The following is an 18,569-nucleotide window of genomic DNA, read 5'->3' as shown; positions in this document are numbered from 1 at the left end:
ATTCCGAGAGTAATCCCCTCGTTTTCCATGAACCTGTTATTGAGAGATGTGGCCTGAAGGTGGCAGCAACATTAAGGCTTTAAATTTTGCAATGTTCAAAGCTCTGTTGAGAAAGTTTTACACAGTCAGATCCACTCATTTGCATATTGCTCTCTGATTGGCCCAACTAATTATTTGCAAGTTAATCCGACTTAGTTCTCAGCCGTAGAGAATTGCCAGGCTCGTAGAGCCGTTCACAGCGTGAAAGAAGAGGGCCGGCAGGATTTGGAACTACAGTGAAATCTTCCAGTCTAACAAACCATCGTGGTGCTTTTCAACTGTGTTCGGTGGTACTTTGCTTCAGTAGTCTCCCAACACTTTCTCAGTTCTTAGCTTTAAAAAAAAAAAAATCCCATATTTTGTTGCAGTTTTTAAGGTACTGTAAGGTATACATTTAGGGAAAAATTCAATAGCACAAAAGGGTACACAGTGCAAAGTTACTCTGTTTCCCAACCCAGAAGGAAGCTGTATCTTTCCAGGTATAGACTATGGATTTAAAAAGATATGCACATATCCTTCTAAAGAAATAAATGATAACCTAAAACTACAAGTTTCTATAAGAAAATTTAGGGAGAAATTTTTGTGATTTTGGCTTAGGCAAAAAATTTCATAGATATGACATGAATCACAAGAGGAAAAAGGACAAATTGAACTTAATCAAAAATTTTAAATTCTGCTCTGAACAATACTTGTTGAACAAATCACAGACTGAGAGAAAATATTTGCAAATCATATATCTAATAAAGGTGTTGTACTTAGAAAATAAAAGGAACTATCACAACTCATTAAAAACAAACAAACAGAAAAACCTGTAAAAGAATGGGCACAAGACTAGTACAGATACTTCACTGAAGAAGATATTTAGATGACAAATCAGCACGTGAAAAGAGGCTGAATATCACTAGTCATTAGGGAAATGTAGGTTTCATTGAGATACCACTACACACATATTGGAATGGCTAAAAACAGATAATATTTTTAAACATCGTACAGTATCAAATTCTGATAAGCATATGGAGCAACTGAAGCTTTCATTCTTGCCAGTGGAAATTCAAATTAGCATAGCCATTTTGGAAAACAGTGTGGGTTTTTAAAAATAAAGTTACAATGTACATTTACCATACAACTCAGCAATTCAACTGCTAAGTATTTACCTAAGAGAAATAAAAACTTATGTTTACACAAAAATCTGTACACAGATGTTTGTAGTAGCTTTATTTATGGTTGACAAAAACTGAAATAATCCCAATGTTGTAAACTGGTGAATGAAGAATCAAACTGCGGTACATCCATACAATGGACTACTACTCGGCAATAAAGAGGAACAAACTGCTGATACATGCAACAATATGGATGAATTTCACATGCACTATTTTAAGTGAAAGTAGCCAGATTCAAAAAGCTACATAATTTTTTTATTCCATTTGTATGACTTTCTGGAGAAAAACCAAACTACAAGAACAGAAAACAGATCAGTAAATGCCATTGTTGGGGGGGAGAGGCTGACTATAAGAGACAGCATGAGGGAATATTTTGGGTTAATGGGTAATTTAGATTATTATGGTGGTAGTTACAAGTGTATGCATTTGACTCATAGAACAGAACACCAAAAAGAATGAAATTTATTGTATGTAAAACAAAACAAAACTTTAAAAAACAAAACCCAATACTTCCTCTCCCCCTGTCCCATATTTTGTATACTGCTCTGCTCCATGCTTTCTTTTAAACAGAAAACTATTTTAAGCATAAAGAAAAATTGAGTTTATATAACAAATACCTAAGTACCTTTCACCAACTTTACCAAATTTTCATTTTGCCTAATTTTCTTGCAAATTTTTTCAAGAAACAAAATAGCAGAGATATATTTTAAGCCTCAATGTATCCCTCCTTTCACCCATTCCCTTTCCTCTCTCCTCAGAAGTAATCGCATGCCTGAAGGTTTTATTTCCACACATGATTTTGTATTTTTATTATGTGTGTATGAAGCCTTAAACAGTACTGTTGTCTGTCGTATTTTAAAATTATGTACATAGTATTAAGCTGTATATCACCTGCAATGTTTTTTCCCCTCAACATTTTATCCATGCTGACACCGGTAGCTTTATTCACTTTAACTATTTTGTAGTATTCTGTATTATGAATATATCAGTTGATTTGCCCATTCTCCAATAGGTGGCTATTTAGATTTTTTCTCTCTTCCTCTCTGTCTGCCTCTCTCTTTGTTATTTCAAACAGTGCTACAATGAATATCTTTGTACCTGCAGCCTGTGTCTATGTTCATTGTTGAAAACTTGGAAACTTAAAAATAAACAGAAAGATGAAAACTAATATTACCCACCATAACAGTTATTATTTATTGACCATTTAACATATATCAGGTATATTGTTGGGCACTTTATGTGTGTTGCTTTATTTAATTCTCACACCAACCTACATATTAGGTACTATGTTTCGCGTCGTACAAGATGGAAACTGAATTTTAATGAATTTAAATAACTTAGCCAAGGGCACACAGATAGGAATAAGATAGTTCTCTGTTGCCAAAGCCTCTGCTGTTAACATTATGCTCAAACAGTGCCCATAAGCCCCAAATCCAGAAATATTAATGCTTAGAAATCCTCTTTACTGTTAATCCGTCCCTCAGACAAGAAGAGGGGCCTAACCCAGGCCACTTCTCACTTCAAAAAGTACATTGGGAGTATAACATATGCAGGTAACTACAGAAAAGTATACACATCCCAAATGATGAATATTTACAAACTGTGGACGGAAAACGGTCTCTGTAAAAAATCTAACTGAAAGGAACCACAAGCGGGGTGATCTGATCACAAATTCCTAGCTGGGCAGGTCCTGGTGGGTAGTCACACCTCAGGCACAGAACTTCCCTAGTCAGGTTATCTTTGCCTCAAGCAAGCCCTGTCCATTGTCTTTTGTGCATCTAGGTTAACACCTTTGATAAATGCCTCTTTCCCAAACTCCTAGGAAGTGGGACCACTCTCCAGAGAGCACTACCTTGTAATCCAATCACAATGGTTTCCCTGCCTTGCTTTCACTGGCAGGCCTGAAACCAGTGAGAGTTGGAGTGAGATGGTGGCTTCCTCTAGGTAATGGTAGTGTTGAAAATGGAAAGGAACTGAGCTATTTGGGATGTAGAGTAACTGGACTTAATGGGCTGAAGGAGGTGTCAAGAATGGTTCCTGCGTTTCTTCCTTATGCACATAATTGAGGTTAACTTGCTTCGAAGTGTTTTGCACGTCAATTGGCCTTCAGTAGTTTTTCTTTTAGGGAGATTATAGAGTTGAAATTTGGCCTCACAGGGGCTGCACAATTCTCTAAAAGAGCACACTTAACATCACCTCCCTCCTTAGGACTTGCCTGGAGCTCTGCATATGGAACTCTGCCTTCCCAAGTCCAAAGACCTTTGTCCCCCGAGGTACCAGGAAGACGGCCAAGTGCTTTTACACTCGGGGTTCCAGCAGCGGCGCGGCGCATGCCCAGAGAGACGGTGGGGCCGACCGCCCCGGGAGATTCCCGCCATTTTGTCCCGCCCAAGACACAGCCGGCACTGCTCGGGGACTACAAGTTCCGTAAGGCCCTGCGGCGGCACTTCCTCCCCCTCGCTGTCTGGCCCGCTCCCTCTCACCCCCCCTCCCGGGGCCCGAAGGCTCTGGCTGCCGCTGGCGGCCGGCGGGCCAAGTAGGATTTCCGGGGGAAACTACTGTGGAGGCTGAGGCGGCGGCTGCAGCGACCTGGGTGAGTTCGGCGAGCAAGGGAAAGTGAGCGGGAAGTGCGCGGGGTCGGACTGCAGGCGTCTGTTAGGCTAGGGCCACGTTCTTGGCTCCGCCAGGGGGTCGCGGTCCAGGGGAGGGCAAGGGCTCGGGCCGCGGGCTCTTAGGGCCAGGGCGGGGCGGGCCGGGGCCGACGCCTCCTCCTCCGCCCTCTCGCAACGGTCCGGCGGCTGCCTCTCAGCCTGCGGCGCGCCGGGTGCAGGCTCGCCTTCTGCGCGCCCGGCGTGTTGGCGGGGCTCTTTTGTCTGGGCTGCTCTGCACCCCTTTGTGCTCGTGCGTGGAGTCGCCTCCTCCAGGGAGCCCTCCGGGCCAGTCCTTGATCCCCTGTCCCTGGGGATCCGGTTACCGTAACCGGATCGGATCAAAGTCCATTTTTCAAAACCATCCTGCCTCAGACCTCTGCATCCCGGCTCTGCCGAGCGGAAGCTTCGGTCCCAGGCAGAGGGAGACGGAATTTCTGTCGAAAACCTCTAAGTTATTGTCTAACTCTTAAACTTCAGTCCCAGGCGGCTCCAGGGCACGACTCTCCAGGCGTTTTTCTCGGTAGGGGGATGGGCCTTTGGCAAAGAAGTGAGTCCCACTCCCCGGGAAACGGAGAAGGGATCGAATTTGCTGCGATGTTTGTATGGGGCGCAGCTGTGATCGGGGAACCAAAGAACCAGTGCGATAGGCAGAATGTAGCGCACGTCTCGAATCTCGGAGGAGAGAAAGTGATTTATAGGTCACAGCGAGCAGCCTGTTCATTCATTGCACGCAGAAAAAGACTAAAGCACTTCATCCAGCCGCCCAGTCCCTCGTCCCCCGTCCCCCTCACATCCTTTTCTTACTTCTCCTGCTTAAAACCAAAAGTCGAAAGAAAACGTTCTGTAATAGAAGGATCTGCTTTATAGAAAAATCAGAAACGTAGTAGCTTCTAGAAAGCAACAGAAAGGACTGGTTCACCAAGTAATAGGAATGAATCTGGATTGCAAGAGGAGAGAGAGATTCTTACTGCAACCGGTGACTTGTGTAGATTTGATCAAATTTTGTTAGATAGTGGTAACTTTAAGTATGTCCCGTTGGAAGACTGAATTGCTAGCTATCCAGCTGAAGATCATGCTCTATAAAGGCCACTGCAAATATTCCTTTTGAAAAATAGATTTAGTGTTTCAAGTCTGAAATGAGAACAACCAGGACCCCTTTACGTGAATCAGAGATGATTATAGAGGTTATATAGATTAAATTCCAACCTTTGCCAAATGGGCAAATAAAGCCCTTTGTACTTTATTACTTTGATATCTCATCATGGAAGTGATTTACTCTGAGAATCACAGATTGTGTTAGTAATATTGTACAGGGATAGAGGCCTTGAATGAAATTGTTCAATTTTTAATCCGTCAGTGAGTGGGGATTGTTTGTGTTTTCCTGGCTATGCTTTGAAGAAAGCATCCACAGAATTATTTTAGTAGTTTTAAAAATAATCTAAGGAACAGCAGTTGCTAATGACTGGCTGTTACTTATTTCTTCATACGTGACAGTGCTATCTGTTATTTTTTGAAAATAGCTCATATACGTTACGTAATTTGATTCTCACTACAATTCTGTGAGGTGGTTCTTTCATTTTATGGCTGATAAAGCTTAAATTTACAGCCTCTAAAGTGTTCTGTGACTTGCCCAGGTCACAGAATTAACCTAGATAGGAAACAGTAAACCATACTTCCAAATCCATTGCTCTTTCCATTACGTCACACCTATTGCAGTTACACATGGTACCACCGCCTGTGATTTACTGAAATTTAAATATTGGAGAGAAATTATGAAAGTATTTTCCAATCAGAGCAAACTGATTTATAAGGAACTGGAATTTCTAAAATTGTAAACTGTCATTCTGAACTATAAGTCGTACTGAATGTTGGTCCTATTACCTTGTCTTAATGGTATGCTGTGATTACTTTGTAGCTAGTCAGAATGGCAATTTTATGGATCCCTCTGAGTGGAAGGGTAGTGAGTTCCTAGACTGAGGTTTTGACTAATCTTTGCTTAAAGGTTTATTAAGAAATATGTTGGAGAACATATATATAGCAGCTTTGGCTGCTGGAACTAACACTGAAAAAAAGAACTGAAATTCAGATACTTTTCTAGCCAAAGAGTCAAGTCTCAAAAAAATGCTTTCTTTAGTTTTTGCTTTTAATAAAAACTTTTAATCAGTTTCAAACCTGCAATTTTAAGGCTTGGATTTATGTCAGAACATGCCATGAATGTGACATCAGAAATAGAAACCCACTTCACCTCCCTTAAATTCTTCTTAGGTAAAATGCATAACATACCAATGGAATTGAGTCAATATAATCTAGCCTTTCTCACTAGTAGAAGCCTGTTTTAAATTTCTCTGTTATTATGCCATCATAATGGAAGGAACTTTTTTCCCTTGTGTTTTTTGCTGTTGGTCTTATTTCCAAATTTATTCATTCAGTCAAATATTTATTGACAGCCTGTTGTGTTCTAAGTACTGTTGTAGACCAACCCTGAGGACAAAGCAGTGAAAACAAAAGAAGTCTTTTCCCCTTTGAGGTTTATAGACAGATGAGGGGTGGGATGAAAGATGGAGGAGTCAGCCTGTAAATAAGTACTAAATACGTACAGCTCGCTTATTTACTGTGCATCTTTGAGGGGTAACCTCTTTGAACTTTAGTTTTGTCATCTTTAACACGGGGATAATGATTCCTGCTCTACCTGTCTTGTGCAATTGTTTCTAGAAGCGGGTAGGCTAAGTATTTGGTTGAATTATACCCTTCAAATTCCTGCAGTAAGTTACTGTTGCTACTGTTAGAAAAGGGAAAGGAGCATGGGAAGAAGATTACTTACAAAGAACGAAACAGAAAATGGATGGATTCTCTGGTCTAAGAGAAGCTGATGTCCCATTATAAACTGTTCTGTGACTATTAGTCATGTCATGGGCTACCATAACCCCTTATGTAGACCTTTTTTTATAGCACTTACCAAATAAGACCATTATATTTGTTCTATATTGTCACAGTTAACTGTCTCATGGCAGGGACTGTTCCCTAGTGTGCATCTTTACTGCTTGGCACACAGCTCCAGGTATTTCATTGGGACTTTATATTGAATAAGTGAATGAATAACAAAAGTAAGCAGGAGCAGTTGTGGAGAATATCAGCACACAAATGCAATGGCAAAAATGGTTCTTTTATTCAGAAATATTTTGTTTTTGGCCCATTGTGTGTTAGGATGTGGGTTGTGTTCTGGCGGTACAAACACGTGAAGGTATATAGATTCTGCCTTGAAAAGCTTACAACATGACAACTCCTAACAGAATGGTGAGTGTTAAATAGAGGTGTGTTATATGGGTTTAGGGACTGAAAGAATCTATTTTGGTAGACAATGAAGGAAGGGATTACAGAGGAAGTGATTTTGGAGCTCGTACTTGAGGAATGAATAAGAATTCACTGGTTAGACCAGTTACTATTAAGGTTGATCTAGCCAGAGGGAGCAGTTTGAGAGTAGGAATGCAAATGTGAAGGTGTAAGGTGTATGTCTGGGGAGGTGAGTAGTCTATATGGCTAGACGGTATCTGTTTGGTTTTTTTAAATATTTTATTGGGGAAGGGGAACAGGACTTTATTGGGGAACAGTGTGTACTTCCAGACTTTTATCCAAGTCAAGTTGTTGTCCTTTCAGTCTTAGTTGTGGAGGGCGCAGCTCAGCTCCAGGTCCAGTTGCCATTGCTAGTTGCAGGGGGCGCAGCCCACCATCCCTTGCGGGAGTCCAGGAATCGGACTGGCAACCTTGTGGTTGAGAGGACGCGCTCCAACCAACTGAGCCATCCGGGAGTCAGCTCAGCTCAAGGTGCCGTGTTCAATCTTAGTTGCAGGGGGCGCAGCCCACCATCCCTTGCGGGGCTCGAGGAGTTGAACTGACAACCTTGTGGTTGAGAGCCCTCTGGCCCATGTGGGAATCAAACCGGCAGCCTTCAGAGTTAGGAGCATGGAGCTTTAACCGCCTGAGCCACTGGGCTGGCCCCATCAATTGGTTTTTAACATTTTGTGGTTCAGATATCCTCTCTAGAAATTTTGAGAAGAGCAATAGATTTTTCAGCCCAGAAAACTGCAAGTAAGCAAATATTCACATAAATTTAGAAAGTTATGAAATACTTAGGGGTCTCTTGACTGCTGCTGGGGTTGAGTAGCTGAAGAGTTACAATGGCTGGTGGAAGGAAAGGTTGATGGCTGGGTGCTGAGAAGCATTCAAAATGCTTTGCAGTTCAGGCTTTTTGTTTAGGGAATTGCTAAACCATCAAAGATTTTTAAGCATGTAATTGACAATCTGATCTGTTTTGAAAGGTAATTGCTTGCTATCTTCAGGGTAGGTTAGAGGGTTTAGGAGAGATGTTTAGAAAGTAAGTGCTAAAAAGGCAGGATTGAGGGCCTTTTTTAAATTTTGTTTTTGATTTTTAAAGGATGGGAGAGATTTGGCTTGTTTGAAGTAAAGGAAAAGGAGCTGGCAGAGAGTCAGGTATTGAGAGGCACAAGAGAAAAGGGACATAATAAAGAAGCCTTGGGAGGAATTAGAATCTAAAAGAGACGTGAGCCTTGAAAAGGAAACATGAAGAAAGGAAGGCAGAGGCTGTATATGGAAGTGCTGGAGATGGAAATTGAAATTGGAGTAGTTACTGTTTATTCTGTACCCAGACACTGATCTATGTACTTTTCTATATGTTATTTCATATAGTTTTACAAAAATTCTATAGAGTGGGTGGGCATTCCTATTTGACAGTTGAAGAAATTATTACTCAGCGAGATGAACTAAATGCTCCAAAGGCACCGAATAAATATTGGAAGAGATCTGGAATCCAGATATATTTGGAGTCCAAAGCTCAGGATCATAATTTCTGCCTTATAGAGAGTGTTTTAATATCTGATAACCTCTTTTTTTATCTTTCTTTCTGAAACAATGGTTTGGGTTATCTGCAGCATGATAAAAGGATAGAGTGGGCTAGACAACTTCAGAGAGTGTTGAAAGTTTTGAATAGCAGTTGTCGAAAAGATATGGGAGCCAACCAGAGACAAGTAAAAGGGCTGCTGAACAGCAGTTAGCACCCAGCTGAAGTCAGACGATTACCCAGTAGTCCACCCATTCGGTCTCCTGCATTCTCAGTAAGACAATGTTTCTTGAATATTGTTGATGTGGGCCTTGGAAGACACACTATACTATAACGGAAGGTGCTGCTGCCACCGTCTCTGAGCAAGTCAGTTTTTTCATTTGTTAAATTTTTTCATCTGTGCTTCAGTTTTTTCATCTGTTAAAGGGTCTGCATTACTTGATCTCTCAAATCTAGGATTTTATGATTTACAACCAAAAACATTCCAGGGGATTTTAGGAGAGGGAGTGTGTTCAGTGGCTGTTAGATTTTTTGGGGGGATGAGATGTTTGAAATTATACAACTTTTAGATTCAAGTTTGGTTTTCAGTTTAACTTCTCTATTATGTTTAAAGCACCAAGTGTTTGTTTTGACAATCTGAAAGTTCTGACGTATTTACTGTGTATGATGGACTTACTTACCTTTGGAGTCTGAAGACCTGGGTCTTAGTTCCAGGTCTGTCCCTTCCTAGCTGTGAATATCCAAGTCAGCTAACCTCTTTAAACTTTAGTTTCCTCATTTATAAAATTGGGATAGTAAAGGTTTCTTTAGAGGTGTCAGATAAGCTAATGGATGTCAGAGGTCTTTGTAAACTATATATAATGTTCAATAACATGTGAAAAGTTATTGTACCTGGCAAAGGAAACGGGGGCCGTACTGTGATCAGTGCTGTACCAGGGAGAGAGCACAGGTAGAGAGTGTGTCCTTCCATTCTAGGGTACTGAGTGGTAAGGGAAGCCTCTGGGTGTGAGCTGTCAGTGCACTGAAATTTAGAAATGTATTTGTAGTGTATAATGTTGCGGGGTGTTTTGTCACGTATACATTTAAAATGTAATCTAATCTTGAATCAAATCTGTGACTTAAAAAAAACTTCCATTGTTGAGGATTCTCTACATTTATTCTCAGGCATGAACTTGTTACCCCAGTTTCCAGCAGTAGTTTTTAGATAGATGTTGACTGTTTTAGTTAAGGGTCGGTGACAATTTTATCGTTGTCTGACAGAACGTTAGTGCATTGCTTGCTTTGTTAGCTTCCTTTATGGGTGGCTCATTCTGATGGAACTCGACATGTTTCATCTCTTATGGATCCCTCGCGGTGACTTCACCCTCCCTCACGGTGACTTCACCCTGCACATGCCATCTACCTGCTAACCAGTGTACTTGACCCTGCCTACCCAGTGACTTACTCTCTTCTTAGCACTTTGGTTGGCAACACAGTGTCCAAAATTAGTATAAAAGATTAATGATTCATCCTTTCTTTGAGTGATCCCAAAGCACTTTGTTTATATCTCTGCAGAGTACTTTTCCCTCTGTAGTTTACCTCTTTATTCTCCCTTCTAAAGAGTACCTATACGAGTATATGAAAATACACTGAATTAAAGATTCCTATGTTGTTGGTTTCAACTTGTTTAACCATTACAGATGGTAAACAGTTATGACAAATAATGCTGCCACATAGGTCTTTGTACATGTAATGTTTTTCTTTTAATAAGAAATCACTGGATCAGCAGGTATGAACATTTATATAGTGCTTTATCGGTTTTACCAAATTGCCAATATCATCAATACTCTAATTTTCAGTGCTACGAACAGTTTACAATACTTGTTTATTCACAACCAACCTTCCTAATAATGGATTTTAATATTTTAAAAATGTTTCCAGGGGGTGGCCAGTTAGCTCCGTATGTTAGGGCGTTGGGCTCTAATAAAAAGGTTGCCGGTTAGATCCCCACATGAGCCACTGTGAGCTGCACCCTCCACAACTAGATTGAAACAACTACTTGATTTGAAGCTGATGGGTCTTGGAAAAACACACTTAGTAAAATTAAAGTTTTTTAAAAATCCAGTTTGCTAGTACTGCATAATTATTGTCTTAACATTTTAATTAAGAAAGTCAAACAATTTTTCATGTGACTGTAAATTCTGTTTTTGTTTATCGCTCATTTGTTTGGGTCTTTATGGTCTTAGGTTTTTTGTTTGTTTTGTTTTGTTTTTAGGCTTTATTGGGGAAGGGGAACAGGACTTTATTGGGGAACAGTGTGTACTTTCAGGACTTTTTCCAAGTTAAATTGTCCTTTCAGTCTTACTTGTGGAGGGCGCAGCTCAGCTCCAGGTCCAGTTGCTGTTAGTTTCAGGGGGCGCAGCCCACCATCTCTAGCGGGGCTCGAGGAATTGAACTGGCAACCTTGTGGTTGGGAGCCCACTGGCCCATGTGGGAATCGAACTGGCAGCCTTTGGAGTTAGGAGCACGGAGCTCCAACTGCCTGAGCCACCGGGCCGGCCCCTTAATAAAATAATATTGAATGTCAGCTATAATTGAAAAATTTAAAAAGGGGGGTAAAAAGGTGAAGGGGATTAAGAGGTTCATATTTCCAGGTATAAAACAAATAAGTCATGGGGATGTAATGTACAGCATGCAGCATGATACGGTGTCAGATGGTTGCTGGACTTACGGTGATCACTTCTTTTGGTCTATAAATGTTGAATAACTGTGGTGTACTCCTGAAACTAATATAATATTGTGTGTTAGCTATATTTTAATAAAAATCTTTTAAAAAATATTTGATGTATCATTGAATACTGTAGCTTTTAAAAGTATGTTTTGTTTTAGAGGAATTTTTCAGACTGTGATGTACCAGGGGTGCCAAGAAAATGGATATACATGACTTGTTTTCATCTTTTGTTATCAGTATATATTGAGTATTACAATTTTAATATAGTGTTTTTCCTTTCTAAAATGGGTATACATTTTTTGGCACCCTCTGTATGTAATGCTAGAAAGAAAGAGCTACATTTTTCTGTGTGCAGATTTTGTCATTCTCACTGATGATGAACTGCCTGTTGCTGAGATCTGTATTTCCTGAAAGTAATGTTCTTTATAACTCACTACTGATATTTCCCGAGTACTTTTGCTTATCCATGAGCCACACCTCTATTTTAAAGAGATGATTCATGCCTCAGTGGTGACAGAAGGACCATGTTTAGCTAGGAGGTGGAGGTCACAGTCCTCCTTGAACGGGAAAATTAGTCCCATTTTTATGTCTTTACCCTTAAGCAATATGTTAAATGTTGATTATTTGTGCCTTAAAGTAAGCTTTTTTAAGCATAACTTTTTTTTGAGCAGTCTTTTAAAGACATTTGTAAAACTCCATCTTTACTGAGAGCATGATTGTAACTTATAATGCTTTATTTTCTTTATGATAAGGCAAAAATCAAATGAAGTTATGAATTCATTCTTTCTATTTGTAGCTACCAAATTTCTGTGCAGAGTATTAACAAAAATAGTTCAGAAATAACAAATAAAATTATTTTAGGGAACTGTAGAAGTTTTCTACGATTTTCCAATTTCCAGTCTAAAGGGTAGATTCTTTGGTGACATGTAAAAATGATACATGTAGATTACAATATTTATTCCTTATATTAAGGTAGTAGCATGTGTCTGAACAATTGTAGGTCTCTCCGGAATTGCAGATGATACACTATTTGTTTCTTAATTTTGTTTATTTCTCTAATGATGTACTTGTAAGTCAAGTCCAAGGAATAAATGGAAATAACACTATAATTGCCCTTTTCTGCCAGTGTAAATTGGTTTCATTACCTTGATAGTGTACTTTGATCAAGCTTAGATCACGATAGAGTCACAATCTACTTTGAGTTTTGTTTTGCAACTAAAATCAAGAAGTGGAGTGAGCTTATTAGCATTACCTAGAAGTCGTTCTACTTTTCATGTATTAAAAAGGAAAAGGGGAACTCTTTCCTTTGCTACCTCTATTTCCATTATTATACATATCATATTGTTTTAATGCTATTTGTTAACATGACCGTCTCTTCTCTACTAGTATTGCTTCTTAAGGATAAAACCATAAACTTCATCTTTGTACGCTACCTAACATGGTACTGAGCATGTAATTGGCTCTTAATAGCTACTTGCTTAGCTGAACAGTTATTAAGCACCTGCAATGTACAGGCACAATCCATTTTTTCACTTTTATTTTTTAACAAATATTTCATGCGATTCTCAGAACTCTTTGAAGGTGGGTATTCTTAATCTAACTTGAAGTCACAGGACAGGAGTTTAAATTATTCTGCAATATTATCTTTTGTAATTAAAATGACTTACCAGTTCTGTATGAGTGATTGATATTTGAAACCAACTTTTTCTGACTTGTTCAATGAGAGATAATCAGAGTTCTCGTAACCATCTACCCAGTAAATTTTCATTCTTTAGTTTTTTTTTGGTTTTTTTTTTTTAAAGATTTTATTGGGGAAGGGGATCAGGACTTTATTGGGGAACAGTGTGTACTTACAGGACTTTTTTCCAAGTCAAGTTGTTTGTCCTTTCAATCTAAGTTGTGGAGGGTGCCATTCAGCTTCAAGTTGTTGTCCTTTCAGTCTTAGTTATGGAGGGTGCAGCTCAGCTCCAGGTCCAGTTGCTGTTACTAGTTGCAGGGGGCACAGCCCACCATCCCCTGTGGGAGTCGAACCTGCAACCTTGTGGATGAGAGCCCACTGGCCCATGTGGGAATCGAACCGGCAGCCTTTGGAGTTAGGAGCACGGAGGTCCAACTGCCTGAGCCACCTGGCCGGCCCTCATTCTTCAGTTTTTGTCTGAGTAAATATATTCACTTGTTGAGCTTTCTCAGGAGAGAAGGTGATTTTGTAGAACCTAGGTCTAATATTATGGGAGTAGCATGGAAAGGAATAGAATAGGCAGAAGGATAATCTTGAATAAAAGATTATTGTCCTTCAAAAGAATGACATGATGGTTTACGTCTTGGTAGATTCATCTATGTTTGTATTTATAACTTGAGGCTATCTTGGACACTCAGAGCGAAACAAAGAATGAAGGCTGTTACTAGGGTGACTGAGACTAAAGAACCATTTTTGCTTTTAATATCAGAAGTTATTAGTCTGTGGTGCACGCTTCTGCATTTCCTTCACTGGATCGACCTCGCACAGTTATTAAAGTTGCAGAACGGATGCCTGTACACATGAAGGGTTTTGCTCAAGCTGGGAAGAGCATAGATGCATTTCCCAATTCTCATACGCTAATGTTAATACCACCAAGACTATGGCTACCGTTAGCAAAAGCAGCGTTAAATATCTGTTAGCTAAACTGTAGATGAAAGGTTTTAAGTATTGCAGATATAAAATAAAACTGAAATGATTTTTCTTATTTGTCTTAGATTTTATGGACATTGTCACAGCTACCAGTTAAATGTGAACCAGACTGGCAAATGCTTCATATGCCTCTAAAATTTTATTTTTAAATCTGCTTGATATTAAAAAAACAGATGCTTTTGGTTAGGAGGTAAAAACATAGTCGGTTGTCCTGTGTAAGCCCCCTTTTGTTTATGTTGCCTGGCCCAGTACATCCCTGTGTTGATGAATGGTGTTTAGTTAAAAGCAGTTTATACAAAACAAGATTTTTAGCATTTGATTAAGTAATTTAGCTAATTAATTTGTTGTTTGGCTAGTTTCATTTGTAATTTGTAATAAGAAAATGACCAATATATTTCCTTACCCTTTTCTAAATTTGCAGTCAGAAGGGAACTTGGAAGGGATTTGTTAGAATTTGGAGGTGGTGGGGGAGGGTATAGAAAAGTGTTGGGAAGAGGATGACCAGCTTACAAGCATTAACGAAAAGGATGACATCTGAGGTCTTGACTGCCTTTTCTCCCTCCTTGTCCTACCAATTTTTTTTTTATGGTGGCAGCAACTTTCTAGTTTTTGCAAACTGAGATGTACTCATTCACCTATCAGGGTTTGCCACTTTTTCTAGAAATGCCCTGCTGTCAGCATCTGTTTATAATCTATTCAAATTTTTCCATGGTCGTAAAGAAACATTGGGCATTAGACTACTGGCTGTACTTTTTTTTCCTTTAAAGTATTTTAGATCCGCAGTTGGGAATCCGCACATAAAGAGAACTGATTTAAGTTATGTGCTAATTTTCGATTGCACAGGCAGTTTTGGTGCCTCTAAGCTCTTGCGCTGTTCGGGGGTCAACTGTCTTTGGCCCCTTCCAGCCTGGAAAGGTGGACAGTTTATTCTGAAAGGAATGGGGACATATTCTGGGTGTAGGTTTGCCTTTCCTGCCCTTAGGGCTGTGCAGTGAGCGCTACATGAGAGTTTAGGAACTATTTGGTAAGCATCATGCCACCACACGTCATTTCAGGACAGGGGACCGCCTCTGTAATGAGTGCAGGAGAGCGCCCGGGGCCACGGGATCTGTGGTGGCATCAGGTGCAGCAGCAGCCAGAACATGCTAAGCTGAGAGACGGCTAGAGCAGCTTGAGGAAAGCGCAGCTGAAGCACCAACTCAGTGTAGCATTTTATGACAAAAGAGTGCCATCCTTCAGATGTAATATATGCATAGTCAACTTGCCATCCAGTGGCTGCTTGGCTGCCTTAAAAGTTTGTGTCATAGTGAGAGCTTAGTGCTTGTCTCCGCTGCTGGCCGTTGGACTTTGGGTGGCAACAGAAGCATCCTTGGTAAGTGGGCATTCACACTGTTGTCCATGCGTAGTGTATATGTATCTCTGTCACCACCCCACCTTCTTTCATGTGCCCATTGAGTCAGCACTGGGATGCCATGACGAGAGACGGCTGATGTCAACTGCTTGAGTCATTGTCTGCTTGGTTGTTCAGTGCCTAACGTGTGATAGAAAGGTCGTCAGATGTATCTACTCCTGTGTCCTGCACGCTTCTCCGCTAAGACCTCCTTGCTCCAGTTTGCTAGTTTTTCTCTTATGTCCCCTGACCAGCACGTCAGGACGTCTGTCTATGAGTCTGCATGTGTTCTAACCTCCAACCACTTCTTTGTCCACACAAAGAAGATAACCAGGTGTACTGCCTGAAGCTCTGCTCACGGGGAGAGGTTTCCTTGACCATCGGCGATCAGTGCCACCCCTGAGGAAGGCTGTAGTGCAGCCACGACAGTTTGGACTTGTATCCACTTACAGTCATCTGTGGAAGAGGTGACGTGGTCTTTTTGTTCTTTGTCAGCTGGCTGTAAGGGTTCCCATATGGCCAAAGGTATATGCTGAGGGAGTGGCACCTGTGCAGCAGTGGCGGATGACTCGAGGGTTTGGGCTTTCTGCTGACGCTTGTGACTTCTGGTCCTACTTGTGCTCGACACTGGATATATCACTTTCATCTTGTGCTGGATTGGTGCTGGGTCCACCCAACCTTACAACTTGGTGAGTGTCACAGAACCCAGGTCGTGGCGACTGGAGATTCTGGATAAATGGTCACTTGGTGTCCCATAGTCAGATGTTCTATATCTACTAGGACCTAGTAGCATGGTGGGAGTTGTTTGCAAAAGGCGTACAGTTTTCCACTGCAAATGGCACTGCCTTGTTTCAGAACCCCAGGGGTCTGTGTAGTGATTCTCCCATGGGGCTTGCCATAATACCACAGGATCTGCCAGATTATTTGCATCACCAACTAGACAGCAGAGCCCTTGCCTCTTCTGGGCTACTCTCAGAAGGGACAACTTTTTGTGTTGTCCCTAAAAGGCAGAGAGATATTCTCAGGTGTTGTGCTTCCTTTTTAATGGTGGGAGATGCAAGATGGTTCTTTACTTGGATGCCTTTACTTGGATGACATATCTTATCAAGCCCCTGACTATTGGGCCTATAAACATTTCACTGATATGATTGGTATCTGAATCTTTGTAGCATTTATCTCTTACCCTCTGGAGGACATGTGTCCTGACAAGGCCTTCAGTGAACCGTCCACCTCTTGCTGATCTTGTCCAATTAGCACAATGTTATGAATATAGAGGGTCGGTGTGATGTTCTTCAGGGAGTTCAGATGCTGTCTCTCAGGACTATATTATGTGAGAGGGCAGCAAAATGGACACGTAGTCCTGTAAATGTGTGCTGTAATCCATTCTATGTGATTGCAAATGGTTTCTGATCCTATATTCTTATAGGATTGAAGGGAAAAGAGCTTATTCCTCCAATCCTTAACTGCATACTATGCTCCTGGGGTTGTGTTATCTGCCCCAGCAAAGATACCACATCTGGCATCTCTGGTCTCCTAGGGTCAAACAGGCAGCCGCAGTTGTGGCTCCTGTTAGGTTGAGTCTGTGGTAATCTGCCTTCCTCCAGGATTTGTCTGGTTTCTGCAGTGACCACGTTGGTAAATCCTGCATCCTTTAGGAGTGTAGCACTAATTTCTGCCACCGTCCTTCCCCTCTGGGATACAATATTGCTTTATTTTGTATTTATTATCTTGGCAGGTGAGGTAGGACAGATTTTAGGGGCTTCCCTCCACTTGGCCTTCCCAATGTGATAACTCTTGTCTCACATGGCAAGGCCTCAAAATGGGGGGTGCACTAATTTCCAAGCATGTCTATTTCAATTATACATTCAGGGACCAGGGAAATGATCACCAGGAGGAGGGTCCACAGACCCAGCGGGCCCATTGTGAGCTGGATCTTGGCCTGGACCCAATTTATATCCTGGTCCTCATAAGTCCCTGGTGACACTTCCAGACTCCAAGTGTCAGTGTCAGCCTGTTTTCAAAACGTTAGTGTTCCATTTCCCCAGTGTACAGTTCCCCGAGTGAATGGCCATAAGCAGGGCTGACGACATAATCTGTGTGGCCAGTACTCCTGCATTCAGAGTGGCAAAGGGAACTTGCCCACCAAAAGTGCCACGGCACTCCCAGCCCAGGCAGGGAAAGGATGGCCGGGTGGGCACAGAGGGTGTGACCAAGAGCCGTGTCCTGGGAAAACGGGAGGAAGTGGACCATGTGTGTGAGCTGAAGCTTCAAGCCCCCAGCACGTTTCATTTTCCCCATCAGACTTTACTTACAGAACACAAATTCACAGATAAAATTAAGACATAAGACAGCAACTACAGAGCATTAAACTTCATGTGCAGGGACCTGCGGAGTGTGGAGTCCATGAGACCCATAGAGTACGGGGGTGGGTCTCTTAGAGCCATAGGTTTCTTAGGGAATTGTTACACTTGGCTTTGGTGTTACCGGTTCCTTTCTCCTGGGTACTTGGCCTTCAGGCAGTGGGTTCAGAGCTGAACTGGCTCAGGTTTAGAAACTGGGTATGGGGTTCTGATTTTTTATTGGGATGACCACCCTTAGCGTCTTGATTTCTTCTATCCTTGATTTCTTTTGATGTTAACTGTGGACAAAAAAGGGGCACTCTGATAAATCTAATGGAAAGGAACCTCACAAGGTGATCTGACCATAAATTCCTAACAGGGCAGGTCATGGGGGGTAGTCACACCGGGGCCTGTAACTTATCTTTAGCGAAAGGTTTAAGCCAGCCCTGGTCATTGTTCTTGTGCATCTAGGTTAGCACACCTCTGAAATGGAGAAGTAACCCTCTTTTCCAGACCCCTGAAAGAGAGCACGGAATCTTGTTAAGTATCCTGTAATCCAGTCCCTGCCTTGCTCTCCTACCTTTATGAAATCTTTCTTACATTCCTTCCTTAATTCAAATGAATAAAAGAAACTGCAAACTGTCATTCTCTGGAACATTGGAGATCTTGCTTCCCAGCCATTTGTCATTAGTTGGGCTCAAATAAACTCTTTTAAAAATTTTCTACAGGTTTGGACGTCCTTATGTTGGCATTACAT

General features: G+C 41.2%; 1 protein-coding gene across 4 annotated transcripts in view; it reads left to right on the top strand.

Annotated features, from left to right (window-relative positions):
- The window catches only part of LOC308501254 (mediator of RNA polymerase II transcription subunit 18), a 101,254-nt gene that overhangs the window by 21,254 nt on the left and 61,431 nt on the right, over positions 1-18,569 (top strand). For 3 of the 4 annotated variants that reach the window (XM_081057307.1, XM_081057305.1, XM_081057308.1), the window contains exon 1: positions 3,693-3,792. The exons of the other annotated variant lie outside the window; for it this stretch is intronic. The gene's annotated coding sequence lies outside the window, so the exon portion shown is untranslated. Of the gene's footprint in view, positions 1-3,692; positions 3,793-18,569 lie in introns of those variants that run through there. 4 annotated transcript variants of the gene reach the window in all.

The sequence above is a fragment of the Rhinolophus hipposideros genome (genome assembly GCF_964194185.1).
Source record: "Rhinolophus hipposideros genome assembly, chromosome: 8".
Lineage (NCBI taxonomy): Eukaryota > Metazoa > Chordata > Mammalia > Chiroptera > Rhinolophidae > Rhinolophus > Rhinolophus hipposideros.
This window is presented reverse-complemented; position numbering and strand designations above follow the sequence as displayed.